Source organism: Balaenoptera borealis (genome assembly GCF_965194805.1).
Source record: "Balaenoptera borealis genome assembly, chromosome: 9".
In the NCBI taxonomy this organism is placed as follows: Eukaryota; Metazoa; Chordata; class Mammalia; order Artiodactyla; family Balaenopteridae; genus Balaenoptera; species Balaenoptera borealis.
In genome coordinates, this window is record NC_138873.1 from 117,655,155 (window position 1) to 117,666,331 (window position 11,177).

General features: G+C 35.9%; 1 pseudogene across 1 annotated transcript in view; it reads left to right on the forward strand.

The window, feature by feature from the left end:
- LOC309635038 (DNA endonuclease RBBP8-like) overlaps window positions 1-10,889 on the forward strand; it is a 34,520-nt pseudogene extending 23,631 nt beyond the window's left edge. The window contains exon 3 of the transcript XR_014249611.1: window positions 1,649-10,889. The product of XR_014249611.1 is annotated as a DNA endonuclease RBBP8-like (transcript). The remainder of the gene's footprint in view (window positions 1-1,648) is intronic.
- The last annotated feature ends 288 nt before the right edge of the window (window positions 10,890-11,177 follow it).

The window sequence follows — 11,177 nt, forward strand, 5'->3', positions numbered from 1 at the left end:
CTCTCACTTCGTCCCAGCTTACCCTTCCCCCTCCCCATGTCCTCAAGTCCATTCTCTATGTCTGCATCTTTATTTCTGTCCTGCCCCTAGGATCTTCAGAACCATATATTTTTTTTTTTTTTTTTAGATTCCATATATATGTGTTAGCGTACAGTATTTGTTTAACTAAAATCTGTTTGTTTCATTTATTCTAACCTACTAAACTTCATCCTAAAAACTCAGTCCATTTTAATAATGTGATTGTTTTGGGATGTCTTTCTTCAAAATGATCATCACTCAAACAACTTCTATGAAGGCTTTAAATGTTCCTATGAAAATGAGGTCAAATAATTTGCTGAAAATTCCACTTCTCTGCCTTTTTTTTTTTTTTTCTTAAAAAGGTGTTACCTTATGAAGTTCTTTCTTGGCATCAGGAGAAGACCATGACTCATATAATGAGTAGATGTCTGTGTGTCTTTGGGATGTGAAGTGGTCATGCTCGGTTGAATTAGCAAGGCAGCAGGGAGGGCAGCTGTCCTCCTGTGGAGAAAGTATTGATAAACTAAGGCTCACATATTTTTAAAGAGCCAACCATACATAAAACTTGACTCTACTCATGGTCTTCCTGTGAGAGAACATCTTTCTAGTCACAGTTTGTACACAGATGGTTGAATAACCCACTGCACTTTTATATTTGTTTGTGTGTGAATTGCTGCAGCCATAATGGAAGACGATGGTGGCAAAGTTGGTAGTCAAAGCAAGACTGAAAGAAGAATAATGATCATCAGTCTATGGAAAGTTTTCTATCCCAGAACTAGGCAATTTGGGGGTTTTAGACCATGGCAGTGAGTCCAGGACCTGAATGTAGGCTGAGGATTTTTGCAGAAAACTACAACTAAAAGCAAAAGCTAGCCGAAGCCTCAGGGATTTGCCCCACCTCTGGGGAACTGGTGAGTAGATTAGTTTAGCAGTGGATTTTGCTATGAACCATATATAAGATTGCTAGCTCTTTATTTTCAGAATCTACCCATATTTCGAGTTGAAAGAACTTCGGTTGTGGTTAATATTTGTATAGTGAGCTTTGGTTTCCAAAACCTTTTCTCAACAACTATGTGAACTTTGTTTTTGCAAAGACCTTGTCCACATCATTCATAACTGAGTCCAAAGTGCCCACAAATAGTACCTGGCATGTAATCAGTTCTCAATAAATATCTGTGACCAAGAAAGGACTCAACAAAAGTGTTTCACTCTCTTTTTTTCTCTTTCGACTCAAAATATGGGTAGATTCTGATAAAGAGCTAGCAGTCTCATATGGCTCATAGCAGAAACCACCGGGAACTTATCAGCACTTGGAAAATCGTGTCTATTTCATCATACCAAAAGCTATTAAAGTTTGTGGAAGTGAAGAATGCGATTAAAATTAGAATTATATATGTGTGTATGAACTCAGCATACTCCTCATGTTTATATTTGAAAACTTTATAATAACGAATATTATCTTCTAAAGCTATCAGCCTACTGTTTTACTACCGCTTTCTCATGGGTATTATTATTTTTCACATTGACTAATAAGTAAAGCAAGGCCAGGCTCGGTAGTAGGACTTGTTTGAGATCACACCACCAAAAAAGTGGCAATGTTTCTACTGGAATCAATATTTTTTGGTCCTAGGGCTCCTGATGTTTCCACTGCCCACGCTGCCTCCAGGATAGGTACACTGGATGACTTTTAAAATGCGGAGGGAGCATCAAATGCCTGTTCTTAATTCATTAAAATAAAGGGCATACACAGCAATGAGAAGCCCAAGCACCACAACAAAGAGTAGCTCCCGCTTGCCACAACTAGAGAAAGCCCGCGTGCAGCAACAAAGACCCAACGCAGCCAAAAATAAGTTAATTAATTTTTTAAAAATTTGTACATTTCATTGCATGTAAATTTCAAATCAAAAGAAAAAATGTAAACAAATATCCGACTCTAAATAATTACACGCATGCTGATGTATTTTAGGGGAGTTAAAGGATGCCTGCATTTGAAATGTGTCCAAAAAAATAAGGATTGATGGATGGGTAGAGAAATGGATAGATGGATAATCATGTAATAAAGCCAGAAAAAGTAAAATGGTAATGGCCAAATCCAGGTGGTGGATATATGGGTGTTCACTGTAATATTCCTTCGATATTGTTTATTAAACTGTCATAATAAAGTGCTAAAGGAAAAAAAAAAAAAAGGTCATACACAGCATATGATTTCCTTACTTGGAAATAGCTGAAGTCCTTTTGTTTTTCCTCCCTCACTTGCCCCAAAGAGAGTTTACACTTAGTTAGTCCACACAAGCAAATTTTCAAGAAAAACAGGCATTTTTAAAGAAAGATTTAAGTAGCAGAAAGCAAGGATAAGAATAGAAACTATCTTTAAAAATAAGTATATCACTTAGCCTTTGGTAAGCTAGGGTATACATACTCACACCCATCGCATTTGACAGTTTTCAGGCTTAACAGAATTGCTTGTAAAGCAAAGCTAAGATTCAAAAGCAAGTTGGCACACACGAGTATATGATAGTTCATAAGCTCTACTTAAATCTTTTCATTTTATTATTGCCTTGTAAATTGTTGGCCCCGTAATCCAACTTACAAAATAATGAAAAGTGCAATTCATTTTGTCTTGTGGTTTTCTTAGACAACTGTGTAACTCTTTATAAGACAGTTTCAAATGACTGCTGATTGAAAGTTCATGTTCTAAGTCAAGTATATACTACAGGAAGATATGGGCTGCAAAATTTAAAAGAAATATGTTATTATGAAGCCTATTATATAGAGGGTATATATTTTCAAACACTTTCACATACATTTTATCCCCTCTTATTAAATGAAGAAAACACGTTTGTTGAGTCTTTTCTTTTTTTAAGTTCTTTTCTACAATTTTAAAGGTTTCTTTCCATTTACAGCTTTTACAAAATATTGGCTATATTCCCCGTGTTGTACCATATATCCTTGAGTTTATCTTACACCCAATAGCTTGTACCTCCCACTCCCCACCCCCCTATATTGCCCCTCCCTTGTTGAGTCCTTTCTTGGTCACAGATATTTATTGAGAACTGATTATGTGCCACGTACTATTTGTAGGCACTGTGGACCCAGTTATGAATGATGTAGACAAGGTCTTTGCATAAATAAAGTTCACATAGTTGATGAGAAAAGGTTTTGTAAACCAAAGCTCACTATACAAATCACAGTTGAAGCTTTCAACTGACTTCCTGAATTATCCACACTCTTGATTCTCTCTGTAGTAATATAGTGATAGATGCCCATGGTACCCAGATATTCTTGGTAGTAGCATGTTCACTATGTACTGACATCCCTCTGCTTCTGACAGCTGAGCTACTTAGTGCAAATTACTTGAGTTTCTTCTCCAAACTATTTACTCCTGTTATATGTCTCTATAAATATGTTTGTTAACATATATTAATATACAATTAAATATTTTAACTAAATTCTATGCAAGCTCATAAAATAAAAGTGCAAAAAGAGAGTGCTGCTTATATTAAAAACTAACTTGAATGCGTTGGAAGAGATTTCTGCTCTTCTAACTGGATAATTTCATTTGCCCTGCTATTAACTTTGCTGATTCTTTCATCTGTCTGCTCAAATCTGCAGTTAAACCCCTCCAGTGGGTTTTTTAATTTCAACTATTGTATTTTTCTGCTCCATAATTTATATTTGATTCCTTTTTACAGGTTCTCTTTATTGATATTCTTTGTTTGCTGAGCCATTATTTTCCTGTTTCCTTTATTTATTTTGTATTGTGTCCTTTAACTTCTTGAGAATATTTAAGCGAGTTGATTTAAAGTCTTGTCTATTAAGTCCAATATCTGTGCTTTCTCAAGACAATTTTTGTTCAATTCTTTTTTTTTTTTCTGTGTATGGGCCATATTTGCTTCATTGCATGCTTCATAATTTTTTTGTTGAAAATGGACACTTTGACTATTATGATGTGTAAACAATAAAGCAAATAATGAAAAAAATCACTCAACAAGTCTTTTCAGATTTGCTCTGGGCTGTGGCTTTCTTTCAACCCTTTCCCTGGCAGTTTACAACTTTGTCTTAGTTTACACTTCCATCTTGCCCTGAGGCTAAAAGTTGGCTACATTTGAAAGCCTGTGGCCTCCTCAGGTCTTTTCTGAATATGCATCCTATCCGGAGCATTTATGTAACTTTGTAGTTTCCTCTGCTTATGTGGTAATTTTTCAAAGTCGCTCTTCCCCCCACCGAAACCTCACTACTCAGCTTTTCCTCCCAGGTTTTTGGTATATCTACTGTTTACCCCAACTGTTATTTTTCATTCCAGGCTGTTCAGCCCTGATAGAGTTCCAAGTTAGGCAAACTCCATGCAGGAGTCCTTCAGGAAAACCTCAGTCAGATAAAAACAGATAACACAATTTCCTGGAAACCGTATCTACTCTGTGCCCACACTAGGAACAGGCTGTCATCTTCAAGACCACTGATGCATAAGGGAAGGGGTGGATCTAGGTTAGTTAATATGCTGCTAAGATCTAGGCTGTTTCAGTAGCCTTTCTCCTTCTGTGCATCCTTTTAGTTGATATAAACATTTGACTATCTTTCTGCATTTCAATAAGGTTAATCTTGACAGTTTTTGATAAATTTTTAGGATTTTTCTGGGGAAGGACAGTCCCCAGATGTCCCTACTCCAACATTTTCACTGACCTCACTCCTGTGAGTGTTTTCTATGTACAAGAGATAGTCTGAATGCCAGAGTAGACCCTTAGCTAAAGGAAAAGCCTTGACCTAAAATCAAAGACTGAAAAATAAATATAGATTACATTTTACACTAAATAAAATGTGTACAGTTGATATATAATTTTTATTCCCCCCAGACCTCATTTTTTCAATTTCCCAAATGTCAGTCTTCACTGCATGAGTTGAGAGAATTTTTTCTTTTACTGAATTATCAGTTAATCCTCGCAAGAGTTATATGAGGTTAGCAGAGGAGATAGAATTAGGACCACTTAAAAAATAAAGAATCATGAAAAAACAAAAACAACAACAAAAAGAATCATGGACTCTAAATTCTTAAGTAATGTGCCCAAGAAAGCTTCTATTTCAGGAAGCAGTAGAATGTAGAATAAGAGCTATCAATTCTGAGACCCTATTACATTTCAGGCTTTTGTGTACATAACTCATTTATCCTTGTTTGGTTTCATATTACTAACATATAAAATAGTTGATCACCAAGAATACAATTTGTGACTACTTGTTATGGCAATTGATTTATTTCTACCTCTTTTGCTAAAATAGATTAAATCAATTCACAACCATAATATTTTATGCTAGTTTATATAAAAATAATGCCATTGCAATACCACATATGCAAGAAACAAGCTTGATTAAAATAACATGCAATTAGACTAATAGCTAAAAGTCTGTAATATTTTAAGTTGATAAGACCAATCAATACTTTGTGAAACCACTAATTAATGGAATTTTCTTATTTGAAGCCTTTAGCTCACTTTCCTTTATTAATGAGCATATATCATTCCTATGGCAACTAAGTATTTTTCCTACCTGTGAATGGATTCCATTCCTATTATTAAAAAGACATGACGTGAAAAGAAACTCACAATTATTTATTCTTTCTACAGTCCTGTGTAATGTATTCTGCATTAAGTCATCTTTTACCAATATTGAAAACTTCTGTGTCAGTATGTCAGGCAATATTTGGCATGGGTGCTGTAGCAGGAATCCAAGATATCGGTGTCAAAAAATAAGGGAATGTAAAGCTCACTAATGTTCTGGATTATTTCACCAAGTACTGGCTACAGAGACAGTGGAAAATGAAGTATCTTCTTTCTGGTTCACTTCCATTTCCCTATGGCTGCATGTTTCCATAAATGAGTAACAGATATTATGCTAAAAGGAAGGTTTGTCATCTGTCATCTAATAAAACTGGGGAAAACTGTGTTGAACAAAATATAAAAGACTTACCAGTGTCTTTAATCAATTAATGTACACTGTAAATCTCTAAGAGATTTACAGCAGTTTCTAAGTTAATTTGACCGTGGAAACTTTTCATGAAATAAAATATTTAGAAAAAGTAGAAAACAGTTTACAAGACTTATTCTTTGTTTATATTGAAAATGGTTCTTTATTATTGCCTTTAGTTTTTCTACCTTAACAAAGTGTGTTTCTATCACACATCAGTTTTGTATGCTAATTCATAAAGAAGATAAATGTAAACTAAATTTAAACTTTCAAGAAAATTGTGGTTTTTAAGCAGTTTTTAGTGGTGGAATTTAAAAAAAAATCATAAGTGAAGTTCCAAAATGTGCTAGAATAAAGTGGAGTTGCCTGTTTTGATGTGAGGATTAAATTCACCATCTAACCTACCACTTCCCCCATACCCCACTATTCACCATTCTGAGATTTTTATGTGGAAACCTAGATTTCCAAGTACAAGGCCAATAAAGCAATGAGGTAATCCAACTTCTTCAATTTGGGTTTAAGGAGCTCACATGTTGAGAGTGACCTGCAACCTTAAGGTTGCAGAGGAGATTGATGATAGTATGGAAAGGAGAATCCAAGATCCCTACCTCTAATTCCATTGCTCACTGGGTTATCTCTCATGTAAAGCACTCTTATGTAAAACAAAATGTGAAGGAAATTCTTTTTTGGAGAAGAGTGAATTATTTGTTTCAAAATGTAAGTTTACATTCTCTTAAAGCAATTAAATAGAAGTAGTTTTTCTTAAAGGTGACTTCACAGTGATCAGTTTACAACAGCTTCAATCCTTATCATTTCCAGAAGTTAGTTTCTATTTCTTAAAGCTGATGCATTGGAGGGAGGGGTTATGTTTAAACAGAAAGAGAAAATAATCTTCTAGTCATTTCAATAGTATCAATATTAATAATTATGATATTTTAGAACAATATTAAAATGTCTAAAATAACGGCTGAAAGCTCTCATAGCTTGTTTGCTCTACCCATCAGGGACTGCAAGTAATTTTGGTTTAATCACTATGGCATTTTATAAGACATGTGATTGGACAGATTTTTCTCCACATCCTGAAGATATCCTTTTCTACACTCTTTCTGAAGTCCTGGCTTGTGCTACGCTAGAATGATAGAACTGAATGTGTAGTACAATAGAGAAAAGCAAAGAAGACTTAGCAAAGTTATACGTTGAATTTTTGTGATAAGAGCTAGTCAATATTAACAAAGAAGACAGGTGCTTGCTTTGTAAATATTTCGCTCCGATGCCTGGAGAATCTGAAATATCACCAGTTCCATCCCATCCCCATCATCCTCATCGACCTGCAGTTCCAAATGGAAAATATTAATGGAGAATCAGGACCCCAAGGAAAGGAGATCAGTTAAAAAGCCTGAAACCACTTTGGGAAGAAAACAAGGGGAAGAGACAAGAGAGAATATACGGATCATTGGCAACTAGGTGGGAAAAATAAATAATTACAGTATACCATGACTCAGGACTGTCTTAATAGACTAGTAATAGATTGAACAATGGTTGATGACCTGTTCTGTATTATTATGTTCAGTTATGCTGCTTTCTCTCAGCTTTTATAATAACCACACGCAAGTGAAAGGGCTACTTCTACTTCTAAGTGTGTTAATGTTGAATTGAATGTTGGAAGACAAATACTTCTCATTTGAAATATTGTTTTAGGCAACTAATACACCCAAAGGAATTTAAACCATCTAGGCAGAAAAAGAATAAAATGCTAACAGTATCTTGCCGCATTTGGCAGAAAGTTTTCAGTTTGGTGGAAATGGATATTGCTGCCCCTGAAAACTATTTCATTATTTTGACACTCTATTTGCTTTTTCTCTCTGACAGTTTGTCTTTTAATAACCTTGTTCTTTTGTGACATTTCTCTTATAATTTGAATTGTACACTTTATTCTTCACCAGAAACAAAGTCTCCATCACTTTGGATGTCATTCAGTCATCATCTCTCAATATGTTAAATAACTACTGGTCTTGAGTTTTCCAAGCACTCGACTTTATTAAACTAACTCTGCATAATATTGGTCTTTTTCATTAATAGTGTTATACAAGTTTATGGTGTCTAGGGCAAATTATCTTTAAAGGAATAAGCAATATGATGTGAAATTTCAAAAATGAAATTTTTGTCATATTAAATGTCTTAATTTAACAAAATGGTAGTTATAAACCTAACACTGTGCTGAACCTACAAAATAATTAATTGAATTGTATTATTTTTATACAGTTGTATAGAAAAGCAATTCATACTGAAAACAGTAAGATCCACTAAAAAGCCATGGGAAAAACTTCTTTCAAAGATCTAATTCCATTATAAATGTATAATTAATGCATTTTTAGAATTTGCTAATGCAAGATAGTGTTTTGTGAAAGTTACCTGTAAGTTTGCTTTGGATTGAGATCTTTTTTAGCATTATATTTATTGTAGCATACCAAATGCTGAACTTTAGATTATTTGAAAAACCAATTCCTATTTATAGCTTTCTCAGTTCTATAAACAGTTATCTTCCACACTTCAAGACACATTCTTAGAAACTCAAAAAAGACTTCCTATTTGGGATCTTGGTCTGGAATCATGACTCTAAAGGGACCTTTACCTGCATTCTACAACGTTAACTATTATCTTGTCTTCATATTGAGGTAAACTGAAGAGAAGACTTTTCATTCATTCATTTACTCAAGAACACGTACTGAGAATATATTAAGTGCAATGTATGAGAGAAATCCAAAGGTAAATAAAGCAGCATTCTTGACTCAATAGTAAAAGAGCTGAGTCATGAGCATAATAATCCTGACAAAGGGTAGAAGATGTTAACTGCTATAAGGGATGTAAATGCCAAGCTCTCTGGATGGTAGGGATTGTTTCTGGCTGAGAGTTTCAGAGACTACTGCCATGGAGGAGGTGAGGTTTGCGGAAAGACATTAATAAAGACAGAGGTGGAATGTTTTAATTGGAGAGAGGTCTTGAGCAGAGTCATAGAGACAAAAGACTTGAGAATGTTTAGGAAAGAACAAATTAAAAAAAAAAAAAAAAAATCAAGAGCTTCCCTGGCCTGGTGACACAGTGGTTAAGAATCTGCCTGCCAATGCAGGGGACATGGGTTCGAGCCCTGGCCTGGGAAGATCCCACATGTTGCAGAGCAACTAAGCCTGTGCGCCACAATTACTGAGCCCGCACACCACAACTACTGAGGCCCGCACACCACTACTGAAGGCCACGTGCCTAGAGCCCGTGCTCCACAACAAGAGAAGCCACCTCAATGAGAAGCCCGCGCACCACGACTAGAGAAAGCCCACGTGCAGCAACGAAGACCCAACGCAGCCAAAAATAAATAAATAAAATAACAAAAAAAGTCAAATAGTGCTCTGGGATTATTAGCAGCAGGTGATAGATTAGATCTAGAGTGTGGAAATTGCTAAGAGGTAGCCTAGGGAGAATGAACTTTTATTTTTCTAGGTAGTAGGGAATGACTGAAGGTTGGAGAAGAAGTGGGATAATTAGAGTTGTGCTTTAAAAAGATGACTCTGGCTGCTGTGGTCTGGCACATAAATAAAACCATGTCGACCCTCTGATTTGAACACTCCAGTGGCCTCCTGTCTCCTACCACGCTCCTCTTTACTCACTCTCCTCTTCATTCAGCCATACTGACATCCATGCTAATCCATCAACACATCTGCTGCACTTCCAGCCCCACAGCTTTTGCTCTGGCTAGTCCCTCAGTCTGGAATGTTCTCCCCTCTTATAGTCACATGGCTCACTCTACCTCTTTGTAATTTTTTGTTCCATTACCTTCTCCATGAGCTACTGTGACCACTTAATTAAAATTACAACACTCTTCCCTACAGGATCTATACTGTAGAAGGTACTTCTGTCCTTAGGATCTGTACTGTAGAAGGCCCCACGTATCACAAGCACATGCAAAATAAATTTATTGAGATGCCCATGAGTGTCTCTATCACTCAGGATCCAGCACTATGGCTGGTACACTCTGACCTATAACTAGCACAATTCAGGCTAGTAACTGTGCCGGAACGAGTTGAAAGTTTGTGGGTTGTGTCACAGATACCGATGCTGCTTCAGAATGGGAAGAAGACTTCAGCAGAGGTCTCAATAAAGGACAAGTTCACTAACTTGTCAAAGCCTTCCTTTTAAACAGTGTGAATGCTCTTCCTTGCATAAGAAACCAGCATCCATTTTCTTGTTTTGTGTTTTAATTTGTTGCTCCAGAGGTACTCACAAATTATCATGATTTTACAAAGGGCAGCTGAGAAACAGTCTGCAATACTAGATAATTCACATTACTCTAAAATTTTATGTATGGATTTGTACATATATTTTTATGTACATATATGTAATCTAGACAATATATGTGAAGTGTGAAACCTCTTATATATAAATGGAGATACTGCTTTAAGAGTTTATGAAAATCAAAGTAAAGTTGTAGAAAATTCTATGATACAATCAAAATATCTTGTAATATGTTCTGCTTGCCAATAGTTTAGCATATATGACCCCATTATCAAGACTGAACACGACATCTAAAATCCTTTGTTCATTTCAAATTTAAGTGTGGTTTTAAGAATTTCATTGGGAGGGGACTTCCCTGGTAGCAAAGTCGTTAAGAATCTGCCTGCCAATGCAGGGGACATGGGTTAGATCCCTGGTCCAGGAAGATCCCACTTGCCACGGAGCAACTAAGCCCTTGTACCACAACTACTTAACCTGTGCTTTAGAGCCCACGAGCCACAACTACTGAGCCCACATGCCACAACTACTGAAGCCCACGTGCCTAGAGCCCGTGCTCCGCAACAAGAGAAGCCACCGCAATGAGAAGCCCGCGCACCGCAACGAAGAGTAGCCCCTGCTCGCCGCAACTAGAGAAAGCCCGCGTGCAGCAACAAAGACGCAACACAGCCAAAAACAAACAAAGTTTTTTTTAAAAAATCACCTTTAAAAAAAAAAAAGAATTTCATTGAGAAAATCTAGTTGCTTCTGTTTCAACAATGGAAACTTTCTAAAAACAGAAGCTCATCAAAAAAACTATCAAAAAACTTCAAAGACTTAGTAACGATTGCCTAATTAGGCATTACTATCAATAGAACAGAACATAAATTATATAGAAATCTTGATTTTTACCAACATAAGTAGCGATTTTTTTGAAATGAAGG